Genomic DNA, 18,717 nt, shown 5'->3' with positions numbered 1-18,717 from the left:
TAACAAAGACTTCTACTCAGCCATCTATATATATATATATATATATATGTGTGTGTGTGTGTGTGTGTGTGTGTGTGTGTGTGTGTGTGTGTGTGTGTGTGTGTGTGTGTGTGTGTGTGTGTGACACATATATATACATACATATATATGGACATAAATATAGATAGATATAGATATATAGATACTTTTTAAAGCATGTTCATACAACTATTTATTTCTCTTTTGTGTCTTTTTTCTTCTTTTGGCCCAACAGATTCTGATGGTGTTATCTGCTTGGTGGAGCCCCTTCACACCACAACAGACCTTGTAACTGTAAGTAGGCAATACTCCAAAGATTTAGCCAAATGGTAGTTTAAGTCCACTGAAACATATCAGTCATCTAGGATGAAGAGGATGAAACTGTGTCTGCTGCCTTTACAGAGGGGGATCCAGAAAGGCATACAGAGGTATGTTACTGATAGTTCTCTTCCCATTCACATTTCTGAACATTCTGGTGGAATATAGAGTGTGACATTTAGCCTACACTGAAGTATTGCACATTCTCATCCTTTTTAACAGAGCATGGCTGGACAGCAGCAGGATGCTTCCTCAACTTCCACTGCACAGATTGACTCAGTAAGATGGATGTTCAGTAAACACCAGAGGTTCAGTCCATGGAATTCATGTGCAACTGTATCATTTAATGTCCTCTATGTATTCCCAGTTACCAGTAAAACAGATTTACACACTGCACTTGCTGAGAAAAATCCAAAAAACAGATAAAGAAATGCAATACTTGGACCACCAGATTAGGAGGGCAGATCTGGAAACTGAAATACTGGAGCACAAGTTAGAGGTGGGTGCAGGTCACAGGTGAATTATGTTAACTACTGGAACATGAACTAAACTAGCTCTTTTATTTGTAGGAAATAAAGAAGACCAAATGAAATGTATGTCATGTGTTTATTTCACTGCTGTGGTGATGATGGAGACAAACTCTGCAGTGATTATTGCATATGGTGTCTCTGACTGCTCTGCTGTCCTGGATAGCTGCAGGTGGATGAGGTCATCATCTGGGTCTTCAGTTTGTAGGGCAGGGTGTTGCTCTCCTCTAATAGTGGTAATATTATGAAGAACAACACATGCCACAATAATATCACAGGCCTCTCAGGAGTCACCCTGAGGTGATGTAGACACTGGAAACAGGCTTTCAGCAGGTCTATGGTCATCTCCACCCAGGCTCTCATCCTGCAGTGAACCTGGTTGAAGTTCTGTTGGGGGCCTGGTTCAGGGTCAGGGTATGAGGTCATCAGCCTGGGTTGGCATGGTAACCCCTGTCACCCAGCAGAAGGCCATCAAACTCTCCTGTAATGTATAGTGGATACATTAGAGTATATTAAAGGAGGGAGACAAGTGAATTATATTGTGAAAATCTTTAGGCTGTTTACCACGTTGCAGTCTGTTGCTCACATTAGATTCATGATAAATCCTCCAGTCATGAACAGATCCAGACCACTTGGCCTCCACATTAGAAATGATGTATGCAGCATCACATATGATCTTGACAGTGCAGAGAATGACTGATGTTGAACTATGATGCAGTCTTTAACATTGTGAAACCGTAGTCAATCTACCTGTAACCTACCTGCACATTTATACTGTGAATGGACTTCCTGTTCACATAATCAGCTTCATTATGTGAGGGAGCTGTGATGGGGATGTGTGTTCCATCTATGCAGCCAATCACACTGGGAAATCCTAAAAGAAATTAAAGTTACTAATCCCAGTCTGAGGTTGCAGCACAATGTCATTAACAGAATATGATTTAAAATTAATTTGACAGATCTCTACATCATTCACCTGCAATCCTGTGGAACTCCTCCTTGATGGCTCTGACAGGTTTATGTCCAGGGAAAACCACAAAGATGGTAAAAGTCATTTCAGGGCCAGACACACATTCTCTGACCGTCCTGCATACAGTTGCCTTAAGTGCTCTGCATCTCCAGACATTATATAAAAAACTTCCATTTGCAAAGAACCGCAGTGCAACACACAATATCTGCTGGGATGTGAGAGCATGACTGTGGTTGGTAATGTTGTAAATGTAAGGATGGATTAGGTTGTGGATGTAGATTATGGACTGGACCAGTGCTTTAAGTGGGTCCAAAAAAGTGCAGGTACTCTATTTTCCTATATCAACCATTAAAAAAACAAAACAAAAAAACAAAAACAAAATTGGTACTAAAGCTTGCGCTATACTTGTACCTAATCGATTGTGGCCAAATAAGTTGTGGCAACTTATTTTACTGTTACAACAATGTTTGTTGAACTTGTAAACCAACAAAGATATTAAATATAAATTTAAACACAATTAAATTTCCTTCACTTTTTTATTAACAAACTGTAAGTTAACAGCAAGTGAAAAAATTTCAAACTGTCAATAAAACTGCATTTTTTCTGCTCTTGAAATAAAAAAAAAAACAAAGTGCTGAACATATCCATCAAATAAATACAAATATAACACAAACAAATGTGCAAAAGGAACAAAATAAGACAACAAATAAAATGCACCAATAGTTTAACTTACATTCAAATGTTTTTGTTTGGAACAAAGAACATTCACTTCTGAAAAATGACACTGAAAATAAATACAAATTTAAGGTTCTTTTCCTTTACTGAAAAAAGGGCTTTTCATTTCACTATCTTTTCAAAAGTACTATGGTCAGTGGTTTATAGTCGCGTCTGACTCTGTCCTGCTCCTGCAAGATTAGACTGGCTTGGTATCGTGTCGGTTTGCGAGTCCGCCTCTGATTCTGACCGTGTTCTTTTTGAACCTTTGAGCCAGGACAGCATGGTAGCGTGTTTTACTGCATTTTGTCAACTTTGGAGCTGCGGTTAAACACACGATGTTGGGCGGAGCGCGGGCTAGCATGTCATGTTTGTTTACCGCGCTCTGATCTCGCGCTGCTTTAAAGCAAAGGAGGAATACGCATGCGCGCCTCTCTCGTAGAGCGCAGTGGTCTATGGGAAATGAAGTTTTAGTAAAATGAAGTAGCGGTCGAGCTTCTGGTGGATTAAAATGCGATGATCAGCGTACCGGTACGCTGAAAGTACGTTCTTGACACTTGGAGAAGTGCCAGGACGCCCGAAGGATATTTTTAGAAGTCCCGGAACTGAGTAACGGCCCGTACCGGCCCACTTAAAGCACTGGACTGGACGTGAAACGGTACCGCTCTAAAAGATAACTGTCCAGAAATGCGAGAACATCTATGCGCAGGTCTGATAACAATCTCCTGACGAATATTTAATTCTCTGCACAGTAATTCTGCTCCTTCATCCACTGGATCGTTAATAAAAGGACATGACATTTATAGACGGCAGAACTAGACTTCGCCAAAACTCGCCTGACGACTGAATGAATGAGGAAATCTAATAGCGTGTGACTGAAAGAGGGCGGAGACAGAGAGAAACTCGAGGTTTACTGAGAAAAACCTGGTCCTGACCAGGTTAGAGTCATAGAGTCTGTTACTATGGTAACTGACCGAGAGTTTAAGTTACCCCTCTTTGTGAAACAGGCCAGAGTTACTCCTCTGTCTCTGGTTTGAGTTACCTCCCTTTGTGAAACGGAAAACTCTGAGTTTCCCTCATTTCAGGGTTAACAAACTCAGAGTTTTCACTAAACCTGCTTCGTGAAACGGACCTCAGTTCTCATCAAGAACAGGACCAATCAGAGGACAGAACAACTGTCACCTGACTTCACTGTTCCAGGTGTTTATTGGCGCTGCTGTGGTGACGTTTGTCCACTAGATGGCGCTGTAGGACCTGAACATGTCCACCAACACCACATTACTAACCCTGCTGCATAGAGAGCCACATAAACTGCACATTATTAACCCTTGTGTCGTCCTGAGGGTCAAATTGACCCGGTTTAAAGTTTGAAAAAAAAATATATATTTTCACAGCGAAACTTCTGATGTCCATATTTTCAGCATTTTTGGGAAATCTTTGAACATTTTTTGGTGGAAAAAAAGAAATGTTAAAAATGTTTCTTAAGAACATTCACATAAAAATCAACCAAAATCCAGCGAATTTCGCTGGATTTTGGTTGATTTTTTTTTCTCAGTGTTCTTAAAGAAAATATTAGAAGTTTGACTGATATATATGGAATCACTTTAGATATTTTTAGGATTTTTTTTGAAGATTTTTACTCATTTTTTGAAAATATTTAGAAGAATTTTCTTGCCAAATTTTGTGGATTTTTTTAAAAATAAAACTTTAAAGGAATTCTTGGAATTTTCTTCCTGAAGGTTTTGCAAATTTTCAGAAATTTGGGGAATTTTTTTGATGAATTTTTTTCAGACAAGGAAACAATATTTTTTGGTGCCAGTAAATGAAGACAAGAGGATTAAACCTGCTGTATAGAGAACTGCAGGACAAACTGCCTCAGGTGTTCAGTCTAATAATGCTTTTAGGTCCTGCTCTGTCCAGAACTAGTCTGTCTGTCATCCTGTTAATTTTGAATCTAAACATCCTATAATGCCACATTATTGTATTTTACTGTATTTTATTTTTTAAAATTTGATCACCTGTTTCAAGACGATCCTTTTTTTTTTTTTTTTAACCTAAAATCCAGTTGATTTTGTTGTGAATGTTCTGAAGAAAGGGCTGCACAGTGGTGTAGTGGTTAGCACTTTTGCCTTGCAGCTAGAAGATCTCTGGTTTGAGTCCCAGCTTTCCCAGGATCTTCCTGCATGGAGTTCGCATGTTCTCCCTGTACATGTGTGGGCTTTCCCCAGGTTCTCCAGCTTCCTCCCACAGTCCACAAACATGCTGAGGTTAATTGATCATTCTAAATTGCCCGTAGGTGTGAATGTGAGAGTGATTGTTTGTCTCTGTATGTAGCCCTGTGACAGACTGGTGACCTGTCTAGGGTGTCCCCTGCCTTCACCTGAGTCAGCTGGGATAGACTCCAGCTTCCATTTGGGTTTTCTCCTGCAGAAATATCTCTGCATGTTGGAGCATTTCCTTCACTGCAGCTATAAGACCCACAGCCCTGGAAAAAAACAACCAAAAGGATTTAGTATAAATAACGGGAAAAATGTAATACAGACTAACCTCTGATTATACCATCAATCTCTTCTCAACCCTCCTGTTGTCCTCATTTACGGCACCAAAAATATTGTTCTCTTGTCTGAAAAAATCCCAAAATTCAGCAAAAAATTACCCAAATTTATAAAAAAAAAAAAATTTGCAAAATCTTCAGGAAGAAAATTCCTTAAAAGTTTTATTTAAAAAAAATCCCCAAATTTGGCAAAAAATAAAAATTTGAAAAAAATGTAAATATTTTTTAAAAATGAATAAAAATCTTTCAAAAAATCCTAAAAATATCTACAGTGATTACATATATATCAGTAAAACTTCTGATATTTACTCTAAGAACATTCACATAATTTTTTTTTGTGAATGTTCTTAAAGAAACATTTTTTTAAACATTTATTTTTTTCCACCGGAAAATGTACAAAAATTTGCCAGAAATGTTGAAAATGTGGACATCAGAAGTTCCACTGTGAAAATGTTTTTTTTCCCAAATTTTCAAACTTTAAAACGGGTCAATTTGACCCCAAGGATGACACCACAGTTAAACTGTTGGTTTGTGTTCTATAAATAGTGACCAGCTACAGTTTAGACTTATAAAATTCATGAATTAAAGCTCCTGCATCCTCAGTTTCAGAAAAATAGAAACTCGGCCTCATGACTCAAAAACAATAAGACATAGAAAGCACCTGAGGCCAGGTAGAGCCTCCAGGCGGTAAACCCTGAATAACTGGAAAACACAGGAGATGGCAGATTATTGCTCTGAACACTCTGTCTCTAGTTAACTCCCTTCTATATTCAGAGAGGTGTAACCAACAGACTGCAGTGAGTCACCGTTCAATCAGCTCACAATCCGGCCTTTAAATCGAAATTAAACAGTTCAATCAGTGTCTGGAACTAACAGATAGAAAAACAATCATCAAAGTTTAAACTTTCTGACAGTCCTTGAACTACCCGTCTGTTCCCATCAGGAAAATTGCAAAATGTGAGCTAAAAAAATTGAAATGTTTCATCTAAATCTCCTTTTTCCACACGTCTGATTTAAAAATTCACTAAAACTGAAGCGTTTGCTTGAAATTCTGCCCTCCGTCGTACATTCATGAAATATTCTCAGACTTATCAGCTGAACTGCAGGCAATGCTTCTAAAGAGAGGAGAAACAAATAAAACAAGTTAGCAATAAGATACATGTAGAATCACATGTTTCCAGTAAGATTAGTGGTCACCTGGAAAAATGTTGATTCAAGGTTTCAGTTTCTGTCAAAAACATTCAACTTTGGTTTTTATTTGTTTGTTTTTACAGTTTCTACTCCCTGTTGTTGTTGTTTTACTGCACAGAAGCCGTCGTTCAGTTCTCTCTACTTCTAGTTGTGCTGGTGCTGTTTCCATGGAGTTTTATATCAGAATAAAAACTGTGAGTGGAGCAGAGGAGGTCCAGGCTGGAGGTCACAGGGTTCAGGTTCCAAGTTTACAGAGATCAACAACAGAAGCTTTTTGTCTTCTTCTGTTTATGGTTTGTTTAGTGTGTGTTTGTTCTTCTGACTGAGGTATAATACTGAGAAGGGTGAGTTCTGCAGCGTTCATTAGTCGTCTGCCTCCTGATGTCAGCCTTTATTATTATGGTTTATACAAACCTGATGAGGAGCATCCATCTGAATGAAGAAAAAAATGACATGTAGTTTAGCTACACGGGACTTTACCAGACCTACCAGAAACATGCAGACTGGTTCAGTTTATTAATGAAGGTCACTGAAATTCATGCTCTGGGTCAGAATTTTATCCTGTTCCTCCAAAACGCTCCACACCACCTTTAACTGATCCGCACAGGACGTTTATTGTTGTTTATTCTTTATTATAATGATTTAATATCACACCTGGAATTTACTGCATTTCTCCACATCTAAGAGAAAACATCTTTTAAACCAACATTATTCAAGATTTAGTTTTCACTCTTCAAATATACAGCTCAGTGTTTTCTCTGTTACTGACTCTTTTTAAATCTACATGTTAATATTTATTGTTATAAATCTACATATAATATTTACTGTTATAAATCTACACGTTAATATTTACTGTTATAAATGTATATGTTAATATTTACTGTTATAAATCTACACGTTAATATTTACTGTTATAAATCTACACGTTAATATTTACTGTTATAAATCTACATGTTAATATTTACTGTTATAAATCTACACGTTAATATTTACTGTTATAAATCTACACGTTAATATTTACTGTTATAAATCTACACGTTAATATTTACTGTTATAAATCTACACGTTAATATTTACTGTTATAAATCTACACGTTAATATTTACTGTTATAAATCTACACGTTTATATTTACTGTTATAAATCTACATGTTAATATTGACTGTTATAAATCTACACGTTAATATTTACTGTTATAAATCTACACGTTAATATTTACTGTTATAAATCTACATGTTAATATTTACTGTTATACACTAAAAGTCAGATTCCTTGGATGTGAAAACCTTCTTGGGATTAAAATCTTTCTGATTCTGATTCAGTTACTTCATTAAAAGTCAGTTAGTCGGTTCATGAATAAAGTTCTTCATCCAGCTCCCTCTGTCCAACAGTCTAAGGTTCCTTCCAGACCAGTGTCTTCTTCTAGAACCTTCCAGCCCTTCTGATAGTATCAGGTTTCCATAGCAACGACCAGCTGCTTCGTTGTGTCTCCACATGTCCATCCAGGACTAGTCTACGCTGTCTAATGATGGTTGACCAGCGTGGATGTGAGCTGTATAGGGACTTGTTGGTGAGGTGTGATTTCCAGGAGATGTTTTGTTCCATCCCTAACATTCTGGTAGAAGTTCCATCAACTCTTTGTGAGTCTTTGTTAGTGACCAGGAGTCAGATCCATAGAGCCAGATGGATTCCACTGACACCTTGAATGCTTTCATTTTGCTACGGTTTTAATTGGAGATATTTCTGACAGAGAGTTTAATGTTCCCCAAACTTTACCAGTTTTTTCTGTATCATGTGCTGTGTTGGTGGAGCCTCCAAGACTTTTTAGATTTGTGACCCATCTAGTGCTGCAATGTCTCCTCAGATGTTGGGTTGAGGTGCATTAATTTTGTCTTGTTTCTCCCCAATGCAGAAGGTCTTCTGCTCCACTGAAAGTGTTCTCCAGGGGGTCATCTGAGAATGAAAGTTCTGAGAGGACATCTTCAAGGTGTCTTCTACTTTAACGACGTTTCAGGGTCAGACCATCGGAGGGCAGATTGTATTCCTCAGTGCAGCATGGTCTGAGCTGAAGATGAAGAGGAAAGGTATAGAGGGTCTCCTTGGAGAAGAGATCTGTGTTGCCCTCAGGAGTCTGGACTACTGCAGAAGTGTTCACATACAGAAATGTAATTGCTTCAATAGGAGGAGGGATTCCATGTGCCAGTAGAATCTGGAACATTTTGTTTCTGTCAGTTGATCTGAATGCCAGTGCTGCTTCTTTGTTGTGTTTACTTCCTCCTCAACAATCCTTCTAAGAGCTAGGATGTGAGCAGTAAAAGAAAAGAACAGAAAAGCAGCTCAGAGATGGGTTTTATTTCTATCCAGAATCAGGAGGAGGACTGTTCTGGGCTTTGTGTTTCTGTTTTTCTGTGAATTACTTTTTATTCATCATGTTTAGTGACTCATTCAAACAGCCTGGAAGAGAAATAAAACACAGAATCAAAGAGAATTAGTGTTTGACTTATTAAACATCCAGTTCAGTAACCTGAGATCATCCTGAAGGCTTTAGTTATAGTTATAGATGACCAGTTATAGTTATATATGTCCAGTCATAGTTATAGATGACCAGTTATAGTTCTATATGTCCAGTCATAGTTATAGATGACCAGTTATAGTTCTATATGTCCAGTTATAGTTATAGATGACCAGTTATAGTTATATATGTCCAGTCATAGTTATAGATGACCAGTTATAGTTCTATATGTCCAGTCATAGTTATAGATGACCAGTTATAGTTATATATGTCCAGTCATAGTTATAGATGACCAGTTATAGTTCTATATGTCCAGTTATAGTTATATATGTCCAGTTATAGTTATAGATGACCAGTTATAGTTATATATGTCCAGTTATAGTTATATATGTCCAGTTATAGTTCTATATGTCCAGTTATAGTTCTATATGTCCAGTTATAGTTATAGATGACCAGTTATAGTTATAGATGTCCAGTTATAGTTATAGATGACCAGTTATAGTTATATATGTCCAGTCATAGTTATAGATGACCAGTTATAGTTCTATATGTCCAGTTATAGTTATATATGTCCAGTTATAGTTATAGATGACCAGTTATAGTTATATATGTCCAGTTATAGTTCTATATGTCCAGTTATAGTTCTATATGTCCAGTTATAGTTCTATATGTCCAGTTATAGTTATATATGTCCAGTTATAGTTATATATGTCCAGTTATAGTTATAGATGACCAGTTATAGTTATAGATGACCAGTTATAGTTATAGATGACCAGTTATAGTTATATATGTCCAGTTATAGTTCTATATGTCCAGTTATAGTTCTATATGTCCAGTTATAGTTATATATGTCCAGTTATAGTTATATATGTCCAGTTATAGTTATAGATGACCAGTTATAGTTATAGATGACCAGTTATAGTTATAGATGACCAGTTATAGTTATATATGTCCAGTTATAGTTATATATGTCCAGTTATAGTTCTATATGTCCAGTTATAGTTCTATATGTCCAGTTATAGTTATAGATGACCAGTTATAGTTATAGATGTCCAGTTATAGTTATAGATGACCAGTTATAGTTATAGATGACCAGTTATAGTTATAGATGACCAGTTATAGTTATAGATGACCAGTTATAGTTATAGATGACCAGTTATAGTTATAGATGACCAGTTATAGTTATAGATGACCAGTTATAGTTATAGATGACCAGTGATAGTTATAGATGACCAGTTGTCACTATGTTGATCAACCAGAAACATTCTGAGGACACAAGAACTCTGACGTTATTCTGGAGCTATTCTCCATGGAAGCTGCTTCAGTGACGTGTTCTCCAGATATTTCTGGATGACGTGAACGTGACAAATAGCAGAGATATTTCCTACACGTAGAACTAAATGTTGTGCAACCTGCAGTTTAGATGACTGGATGAGCTAATCAGAACAGGACCGACAGCATTTCTGCCTTTACTGACACTCTGAAGAAAAGTCTTAATAAATCCACATTTTAAATGTTTGTGTTCCTCATATTTTAGTATTATATATTTATCTTGTTTTACAAATTGATCTTGCAAATTTTAATTTCTGTTTCTGTCTTTAATTTTTATTTCTTTATATTTATTTTATCTTTTTGCACAAATATTTTTTAATTCTGTCTTGCTTTTTTAATTTTTAAATCTATTTTATTCAACAAAAACATGAGCTTTTATTGTGTTTTTCCATCTTTTTATTGTATTAATTTTGTTTTATTTTAAAACCTAGCTTCACAATGATTTCTGTCTTATTTTTTCATTGTTTTGTTTTTATTTTATTTAAAATTTTAGTTTTGTTCTCTGTCTTCCATGTTATTGTTTTATATCGATATTGTTTTATTCTAACCTGATTTATGACCTGCTTTTTTATGATTTAAGATCTATTTTATTTTCCAATTTGTTTTTACAAGTTTTTATAATTTTTAAAATTTTTTATTTTGTACTTATTTATCTTTATTTTATTATTTTTTTGTTCTCTGCCTGGCTTTTATTATTCTAGAGCTACTTTATTTTACAAACTGATTTTATCAGTTTTTGTCCTGGTTGTTTTAACTTGACATTTTTTATTGTTTTATTTTATTTACCAGTTAATTTTACATTTTAATTTTGTGTGTGTGTGTGTGTGTGTGTGTGTGTGTGTGTGTGTGTGTGTGTGTGTGTGTGTGTGTGTGTGTGTGTGTGTGTGTATTTATTTTACAACCTAATTTTATTGTCTTTTAGTTTTCTGTCTTGTTTTTTTTAAGTTTATTTTAGACATTTAATTTTAGGAACAGATTTTTTTTTTTTAATTTTAGTAGTTTTTTAACCTGATTCTGTCTTACTTTTTAAAAAATTATCTAATGTCTTTTTTTTGTTTGACAAATTGTTTTTGCAAGTTTTATTCAGTTTTCATTTTTTTATTGTATTTTTTATCTATTTATTTTATACTTATTTTATTTTAGAAACTAATACAAATTTTTAACATATGTTATTATCCTGATTTCTTTTCTGATTTCTTATCTTTTTTTTTTTTAACTATAGAGGATTAAGTGGTGTATAGATACTGAATGGATTTAAAAATGTCTTGGAAGACATTCCAGGACCACAGTACCTGATTGGTGTTTTTTTTAAAAAATATATATAATGGAAGGTAATTTAATTGATTGTTGGTGTTAGTGTTGGTGTTGATGTTAGTGTTGTTGTTGATGTTCGTGTTGTTGGTGTCAGTGTTGGTGTTAGTGTTGGTGTTAGTGTTGGTGTTAGTGTTGATGTTGGTATTGGTGTTAGTGTTGGTTTTAGTGCTGATGTTGGTGTTGGTGTTGGTGTTAGTGTTAGTGTTGGTGTTAGTGTTGGTGTTCGTGCTAGTGTTGTTGTTAGTGTTGTTGTTTATGTTAGTGTTGGTGTTGGTGTTAGTGTTGGTGTTAGTGTTGGTGTTGGTGCTAGTGTTGTTGTTGATGTTCGTGTTGTTGGTGTTGGTGTTAGTGTTGGTGTTGATGTTGGTGTTGGTGTTAGTGTTGGTGTTAGTGTTGGTGTTAGTGTTGGTGTTCGTGCTAGTGTTGTTGTTAGTGTTGTTGTTTATGTTAGTGTTGGTGTTGGTGTTAGTGTTGGTGTTAGTGTTGGTGTTGGTGCTAGTGTTGTTGTTGATGTTCGTGTTGTTGGTGTTGGTGTTAGTGTTGGTGTTGATGTTGGTGTTGGTGTTGGTGTTAGTGTTGGTGTTAGTGTTGGTGTTCGTGCTAGTGTTGTTGTTAGTGTTGTTGTTTATGTTAGTGTTGGTGTTAGTGTTGGTGTTGGTGCTAGTGTTGTTGTTGATGTTCGTGTTGTTGGTGTTGGTGTTAGTGTTGGTGTTGATGTTGGTGTTGGTGTTAGTGTTGGTGTTAGTGTTGATGTTGGTGTTGGTGTTAGTGTTGGTTTTAGTGCTGACGTTGGTGTTGGTGTTGGTGTTGGTGTTGGTGTTAGTGTTGATGTTGGTGGTGTCGCTGTTGTGTGCACGTTTGTGACTGAATGAGGAACACTGTAAGGGCTTTATAAAGAGACATTATATAAACACAAACTATGAACCCTGTCCCAACATCCAGAGCTCTTTGTTCCAGAGGGACACCTGATCAGGCAGCAGATGGTCAGAAACCTTCCACCTCCACTAAATAAACAGAGTTTCTATGAGCTGCTGTATGGAGCGAAGGATGGAGGGAAAGGAGATACTTTCCTGGGATGGACTGGAGAGGAGCAGATTTATCATGCTGTGGTTTCCACATCATTTAGATCTTTTTCTCCATCTGACAAAAGCCTTAATCACACATCATTCAGCAGATAGAACAGGAGCTCAGTCCTGTATGTTCTGTTTATCTGTATTAAACTGCAGCCTGATTGACAGCTCTTTTTTTTTTTTTTTTTTTTAATCATGTTTGGTTTATAACATGAATTCCAGCTTTGAAAATAGAGAGTCAACATGGAGGAAATGATTCATGAACACACAAAGATTTGGTTGTGTTTCATTTGTGTGACAAAAAACAAATTTTACAAAATCATAAAAACTGAAAGATATGGTCTGTTGAAGGTGCTTTGTTGAAGAAACAGACCATTTGCCAGAGTCTTTCCATTGTTAACTAAAGAGTTTTAAGGTTTGCTTGAGATTAGGGAACTAAACGTGGATGTCTTTATGTACAAGGATCTTTGGATTCTTTCAGCCAAACTTATATATGAAGTTTTCTAAATTTAAATAGACAACGAAAGAAGGAAAAAACAAAGTGTGATGGTGATGAAGTTCTAATGTATTCTGTATTTGGATTTTCAGACGGTTCTGTGTTTATTATCAATGGGAAAATATTTGCTGTATATGTGTACATGCATAAATGTGGTAATAAAAGTTTGAATCAGCTGATATGATGTGTCTCTCTTTGTTTTTTGTCTTTTAACACTAATTTGCATTAAAATAATGGTTTTACTTTTCTTTAAATTCCTCATATTTAGAATGAAGAAGGAATACTTATATTTTTGCAGGTTGTCACTGATAGAATCTAATTTTATAAATATGTTCACAGTTTTAGACTCAGGTTTAATACTTTCCATTTTAATGTCACAATATTTATTTTTTATTTATTAAAACAAATAGTAAATATTGAGTCATTAAAATGGACATTTTAGAGGTTTTTAACCATCTATAAGTTCTGAGAATCATCATGTGAGTCTGAAGAACTAAAGTGGAGGTTTTCACTTGTTTTTGTGGAGATGTGAGTCAAAACTGTAGAAATTTTTAATTCAGTCAACATCTACTGATTAATTAATTTGTTTGTGAATCCACATGAGAATCCCCAAGCCCTAAACTGACCATTAAATAAAGAAAAACACCAAAGTGTAAACAAGTGTTCTTCAGTTTAAAAAGTAAGAGTTCCCCCCCAAAAAATCTGTAGTTTTATAGAATGTTTTCTTTGCTTTTTAGGGATTATTTCCATGTTTTTCACATGAAAGGACAGTCAATATAAAAGGTGTTGTAACTCCATAAACACTGACTTTGAAATTGTTAAAGATTAATCTTGTGAACATATTACTGAAATTACACACAGAGTAAGAAGTATTGCTTCAGTACTTTTACATGGATGTAAAGATAAATGACAGGTGTCTTTTATAAACGATTCTGTTTTCACACAAAACTACAGTGCTGAAAAAATGTGTTTTCATCAGTGTATAATCTCAGTGATTTCACAGTTTTCAAACATGCAAACATCCTTTGTTCATTAAATTGAATAAAGGGGAGCTAACTTTTTGCCTGTGGACTTTTTTTCTTTTTAAACTCAAAATATAACCCTGAGACTCACAGATCTGATCACTAAGACCATCAGACTGATGAGACTTTAATGAGGATGCTGACGGCGGATCAATCCAATGATGGGAAGCCTTCATCATCCTCTGATTACCTTATAACACCCACAACCTGTTTTTTACAGCAGCTACATTCAGTTTTCAGTCTGGGAGTTCAGCAGACAAAGACACAAAATGAGGAGGTAACAGCCGTGATTACAGTCTTCAAATGTCATCAGAGAAAAATGCCACAAAACATGAATGACATCTTATCCAGTTCAAACCCAGAACCATTTGTTCACAGAAGCAGAAAGACAAAAGCTGAGAGACGTAGAAAATGAGGTGTATGTGCACACACCCTGATGCATGACGAGAGCATCCACAGCCCCACCTAGAAGCCTTTGTCCTCTCAGGCACGACTCATCACACCGTGGGCTCATAAATAACCAGCAGGACTCTATCAGCCTCAGTCTCTGAGAGGACAGCACTCAAGCAAACAACTCATCTGTGAGTCTTTGATTAGAAACATTATTTCTTTTGCAGTGCATTTTAATTTTTCTGTGAGCTTTCTCTAAATGTGTGTTTAAAGCAGGAAGTTCGTGTCTTCATTTTATCCAAAATTCACATCATTCCAGTTAGCGTTTTCAACTAGCCATGGATAACTAAGGCAGCACACAGAAGAAACAATAATCTGTAATGTTGTCGTGTTTATTTATTATTATTTTTATTGTATCTGAGTTTTAATTGGTTTATTTGTGAACATTTTTCTAAGTTTTTGATGTAAAACACTGAGACTTCTCTGTCTGATGGCAAATCTATCACATAAATGTGGAAATCAACCACTTCTGAGAGACTTCTATCAATATTCAGAAACACGTTTAGGGACAAAGAAGTGAAAACTGGCTGTTTAAAAGACATGTAAAAAATTCTATAATGATAATACTGTAAAACGCAGCTTGTTTTCAGGGCAGATATTAGCGGTTTGGAAACTACTTGTTCTCACATCAGTTTATCTGGTAAACAGTTTATCGGTCTCTAGTCTGTGATAAAGCAACTGAACAGAATTAACCAAGACAATAAACCGTCTCTGAACAAACACAGAAGACATTTTAGAAAGGTAGAAAAACAATGAGAACTAAACCTCCATTGAGTCAGTAGTTGTTAGCTGGGACCATCAGCAGGTGTTTGAATGACTCCTTCCATTAAACTGTTGGGTGTGTTGCTGGACGGATCCCAGACAGCTTTACTGTCCTGTCTGAAATGTAAAAGACTATTTTACTGACCTCATGATCACCATCTTTATTTTCAGATAGAACAGAAGAGAAACTTCATCACCATGCTGACCAACATTTGTTTGATCTTCCTCCTGTGTGTTGGTGAGAGAAGATTTTAAAAAGTTACAGGTTTTTAAAGTTTAATTGTGATGCTGAATCGAAAACTGATCAAACTTTTTCTACTCAAAACAGCCTCATGCAACGGACAGTCAACCACAGCTGCGACCACTGCTGCAACCACTGCTGCAACCACTGCTGCAACCACAGCTGCAACCACTGCTGCAACCACAGCTGCAACCACAGCTGCAACCACTGCTGCAACCACAGCTGCAACCACAGCTGCAACCACAGCTGCAACCACAGCTGCAACCACTGCTGCTGCAACCACAGCTGCTGCAACCACAGTTGCTGGGGCAACAACTGCTGCTGGGGCAACAATAGCCGCTGGGGCAACAACTGCTGCCTCTTCTGCAATCATCCATAAGATGACTCTGGTTTCTGCCATTCTGGTTGCGATGACACATTTACTTCGCTGCTGCTAAAGTTGTTCACATCCTGTCAATGAAATGAGAAAATCGAAGGATATTTATGAAGATTTGAAATTCTGTAAATAAGCTAATTTCTTTTGCTGTATCATTTATATTGTTTATTCTTGTTGCCATGGTTGCAGGTGAATCAGTAATCCCAGCTGAGCCTCCTGGAGATGTGATGTCATCCATCCATCTGTGAAGGGAGAACTGAATCTGTCTGATATTACCTGCATGTCTGGTTGTAAATGCATCATTTCTAAGCAACATTCTGCAATAAAGTTTTTACAAAACTTAAGTTTACCATTTATTCAGTTGCCACCAACTATGTTCTTGCACCACATTAAATAATCTGGAGGACATATAAAGCAAAACCTAAAAGAAACAGTCATTAAGTGCAGTTTATCAGGAGTCAGAAGCTTTTCCAACCTGCTCCCTGAAAACAACAATTTAAAAATCAAAGGTAATTTCTCAACTCAGCCTAGTTCTATTTCTATTTTGTCAAATTAAAATAAATATATGTCATCTTAACTTCACATAATACGGGGAAGACCTCACAAACATGAAACCCAGAAACCCAAAGTTTCCTTTGGATTCCCATTGAACAACCACTTGACATCATACATGGCCTATAAAAGGTTTTCACCCTCTGGGATGTTTCACTCTTTTGTTGCTTTTATACATGCAATCATGGTCAATAGAATTTGGCTTTTTTGACTAGAATTTGCACAAAACAAAAGAAAACAACAAACAACCTCTTTAATATCAAAGTGAAAACAGATTTTTTACTAAATGATGTTAATTCATTTAAAATATTTATGATATTGCATAAATATTCCCCTCTTTAAAGTGACTGACTTAACTCAACAGAGGTCCAGCTGGTTGATGCCAGCAGTGTTAGAATCAGTGAAATGGAGATCAACTGAGTTTAGCTGATGGGTGTCAGGTGACTGTAGTATAACAACACCTGTATCTGGAAGGTTTAGTCTCTGGTTCACCAGTATTCCTGTTAAAACTGCAACGTGAAGACAAAGAACACAACAAGCAACTCAAAGAAAATATCACTGGAAAGTATAAGTCAGGAGATCGTTACAGAAAGATTTCCAACTCACTGGACTGGATGAAACTAATGAGCTGAATGACAAGGAAAGAAGAAGACCTGTGAGGGAGGCCACCAAGACCTCAATGACTCCTCTAAAAGAGTTAAAGCTTCAGTGACTGAGATGGGAGAGACTGATCATACAACTGTTCTGGTTTTTCACCAGTCAGAGCTGGATGGAAGAGTAGCAAAGAAAAAGCCACTGTTGAGAAAAGCTTAGATGAAATCTCACCTGGAATTCATCCGATGGCATGTGGGAGATTCCAAGGTCAACTGGAAGAAGGGTCTTTGGTCAGATGAGACAAACATTGAGCTTTCTGACCATCAGACTAGATGCTGTGTTTGACGAACACCAAACACATCACAACAAACACACCATCTCCACTGTGAAGCATGGTGGGGGCAGCATCATGATGTGGGGATGCTTCTCAGCAGCAGGTCCTGGAAGGCTTGTAAAGGTGGAGGGGAACATGAATGCTGGAAAATATATCACCAAATCGTGGAGGATGATCTGATTCAGTCTGCAAGAGAACTACGACTTGGGAGAAGATTTGCTTTCCACCAAGACAACGACCCCAAGAACACACAAAAACCCCACACAGAAAGGATTCAAAGACAACAAGATGAATGTTCTGGAGTGGCCAAGTCAAAGCCCAGATCTCAATCCAACTGAGAATTTGTGGCTGGACTTGGACTCCACTAGACCTGAAGATGTGCTATGGTATCTGAACTCCACTAGACCCTGAAGGTGTGCTGTGGTATCTGGACTCCACTAGACCTGAAGATGTGCTATGGTATCTGAACTCCACTAGACCCTGAAGGTGTGCTGTGGTATCTGGACTCCACTAGACACTGAAGATATGCTGTGGTATCTGGACTCCACTAGACGCTGAAGATATGCTGTGGTATCTGAACTCCACTAGACCCTGAAGGTGTGCTGTGGTATCTGGACTCCACTAGACCTGAAGATGTGCTATGGTATCTGAACTCCACTAGACCCTGAAGGTGTGCTGTGGTATCTGGACTCCACTAGACGCTGAAGATATGCTGTGGTATCTGAACTCCACTAGACCCTGAAGGTGTGCTGTGGTATCTGGACTCCACTAGACCCTGAAGGTGTGCTGTGGTATCTGGACTCCACTAGACCCTGAAGGTGTGCTGTGGTATCTGGACTCCACTAGACGCTGAAGATATGCTGTGGTATCTGAACTCCACTAGACCCTGAAGGTGTGCTGTGGTATCTGGACTCCACTAGACACTGAAGATATGCTGTGGTATCTGAGATGTTAGCAGCAGCTCCTTTAGGTCCTGGAAGTTGTGAGGTGGGACCTCTATGGATCAGACTTGGATGTCCAGAACATCCCATAGATGCTGGATTGGATGGAGATCTGGGGAATTTGGAGGCCAAGTCAACACCTCAAACTGGTTGTTGTACTCGTCAAACCATTCCTGAACCATTTCTGCTTTGTAACATTATCCTGCTAAAAGAGGCCACAGCCATCAGGGAATATTGTTTACATAAAGGGTGTACATGGTCTGCAACAATGCTTAGGTAGGAGGTACATGTCAAAGTAATATCCACATGGATGGAGGACCCAAGGTTTTCCAGCAGAACATTACCCAAAGCATTACACTGCCTCTGCTGGCTGGTCTTCTTCCCATAATGTGTCCTGGTTCCATGTGTTCTCCAGGCAAGCAATGCATCTG

The 18,717-nt window shown here is 37.1% G+C and overlaps 2 long non-coding RNA genes across 2 annotated transcripts; both read left to right on the top strand.

Moving 5' to 3' along the window:
• Window positions 1-219: 219 nt before the first annotated feature.
• Window positions 220-708, top strand: LOC129350739 (uncharacterized). The gene is made up of 3 exons (XR_008604230.1): window positions 220-312; window positions 384-446; window positions 559-708. It is a non-coding gene; the product is annotated as an uncharacterized LOC129350739 (long non-coding RNA).
• Window positions 709-14,530: 13,822 nt separating this feature from the next.
• Window positions 14,531-16,209, top strand: LOC118470583 (uncharacterized). The gene is made up of 3 exons (XR_004847695.2): window positions 14,531-14,617; window positions 15,420-15,486; window positions 15,577-16,209. It is a non-coding gene; the product is annotated as an uncharacterized LOC118470583 (long non-coding RNA).
• The last annotated feature ends 2,508 nt before the right edge of the window (window positions 16,210-18,717 follow it).

This window comes from Amphiprion ocellaris, chromosome 15, assembly GCF_022539595.1.
Source record: "Amphiprion ocellaris isolate individual 3 ecotype Okinawa chromosome 15, ASM2253959v1, whole genome shotgun sequence".
In the NCBI taxonomy this organism is placed as follows: domain Eukaryota; kingdom Metazoa; phylum Chordata; class Actinopteri; family Pomacentridae; genus Amphiprion; species Amphiprion ocellaris.
Note: the sequence above shows the minus strand (reverse complement) of the source record. Positions and strands in the feature narration are given on the sequence as shown.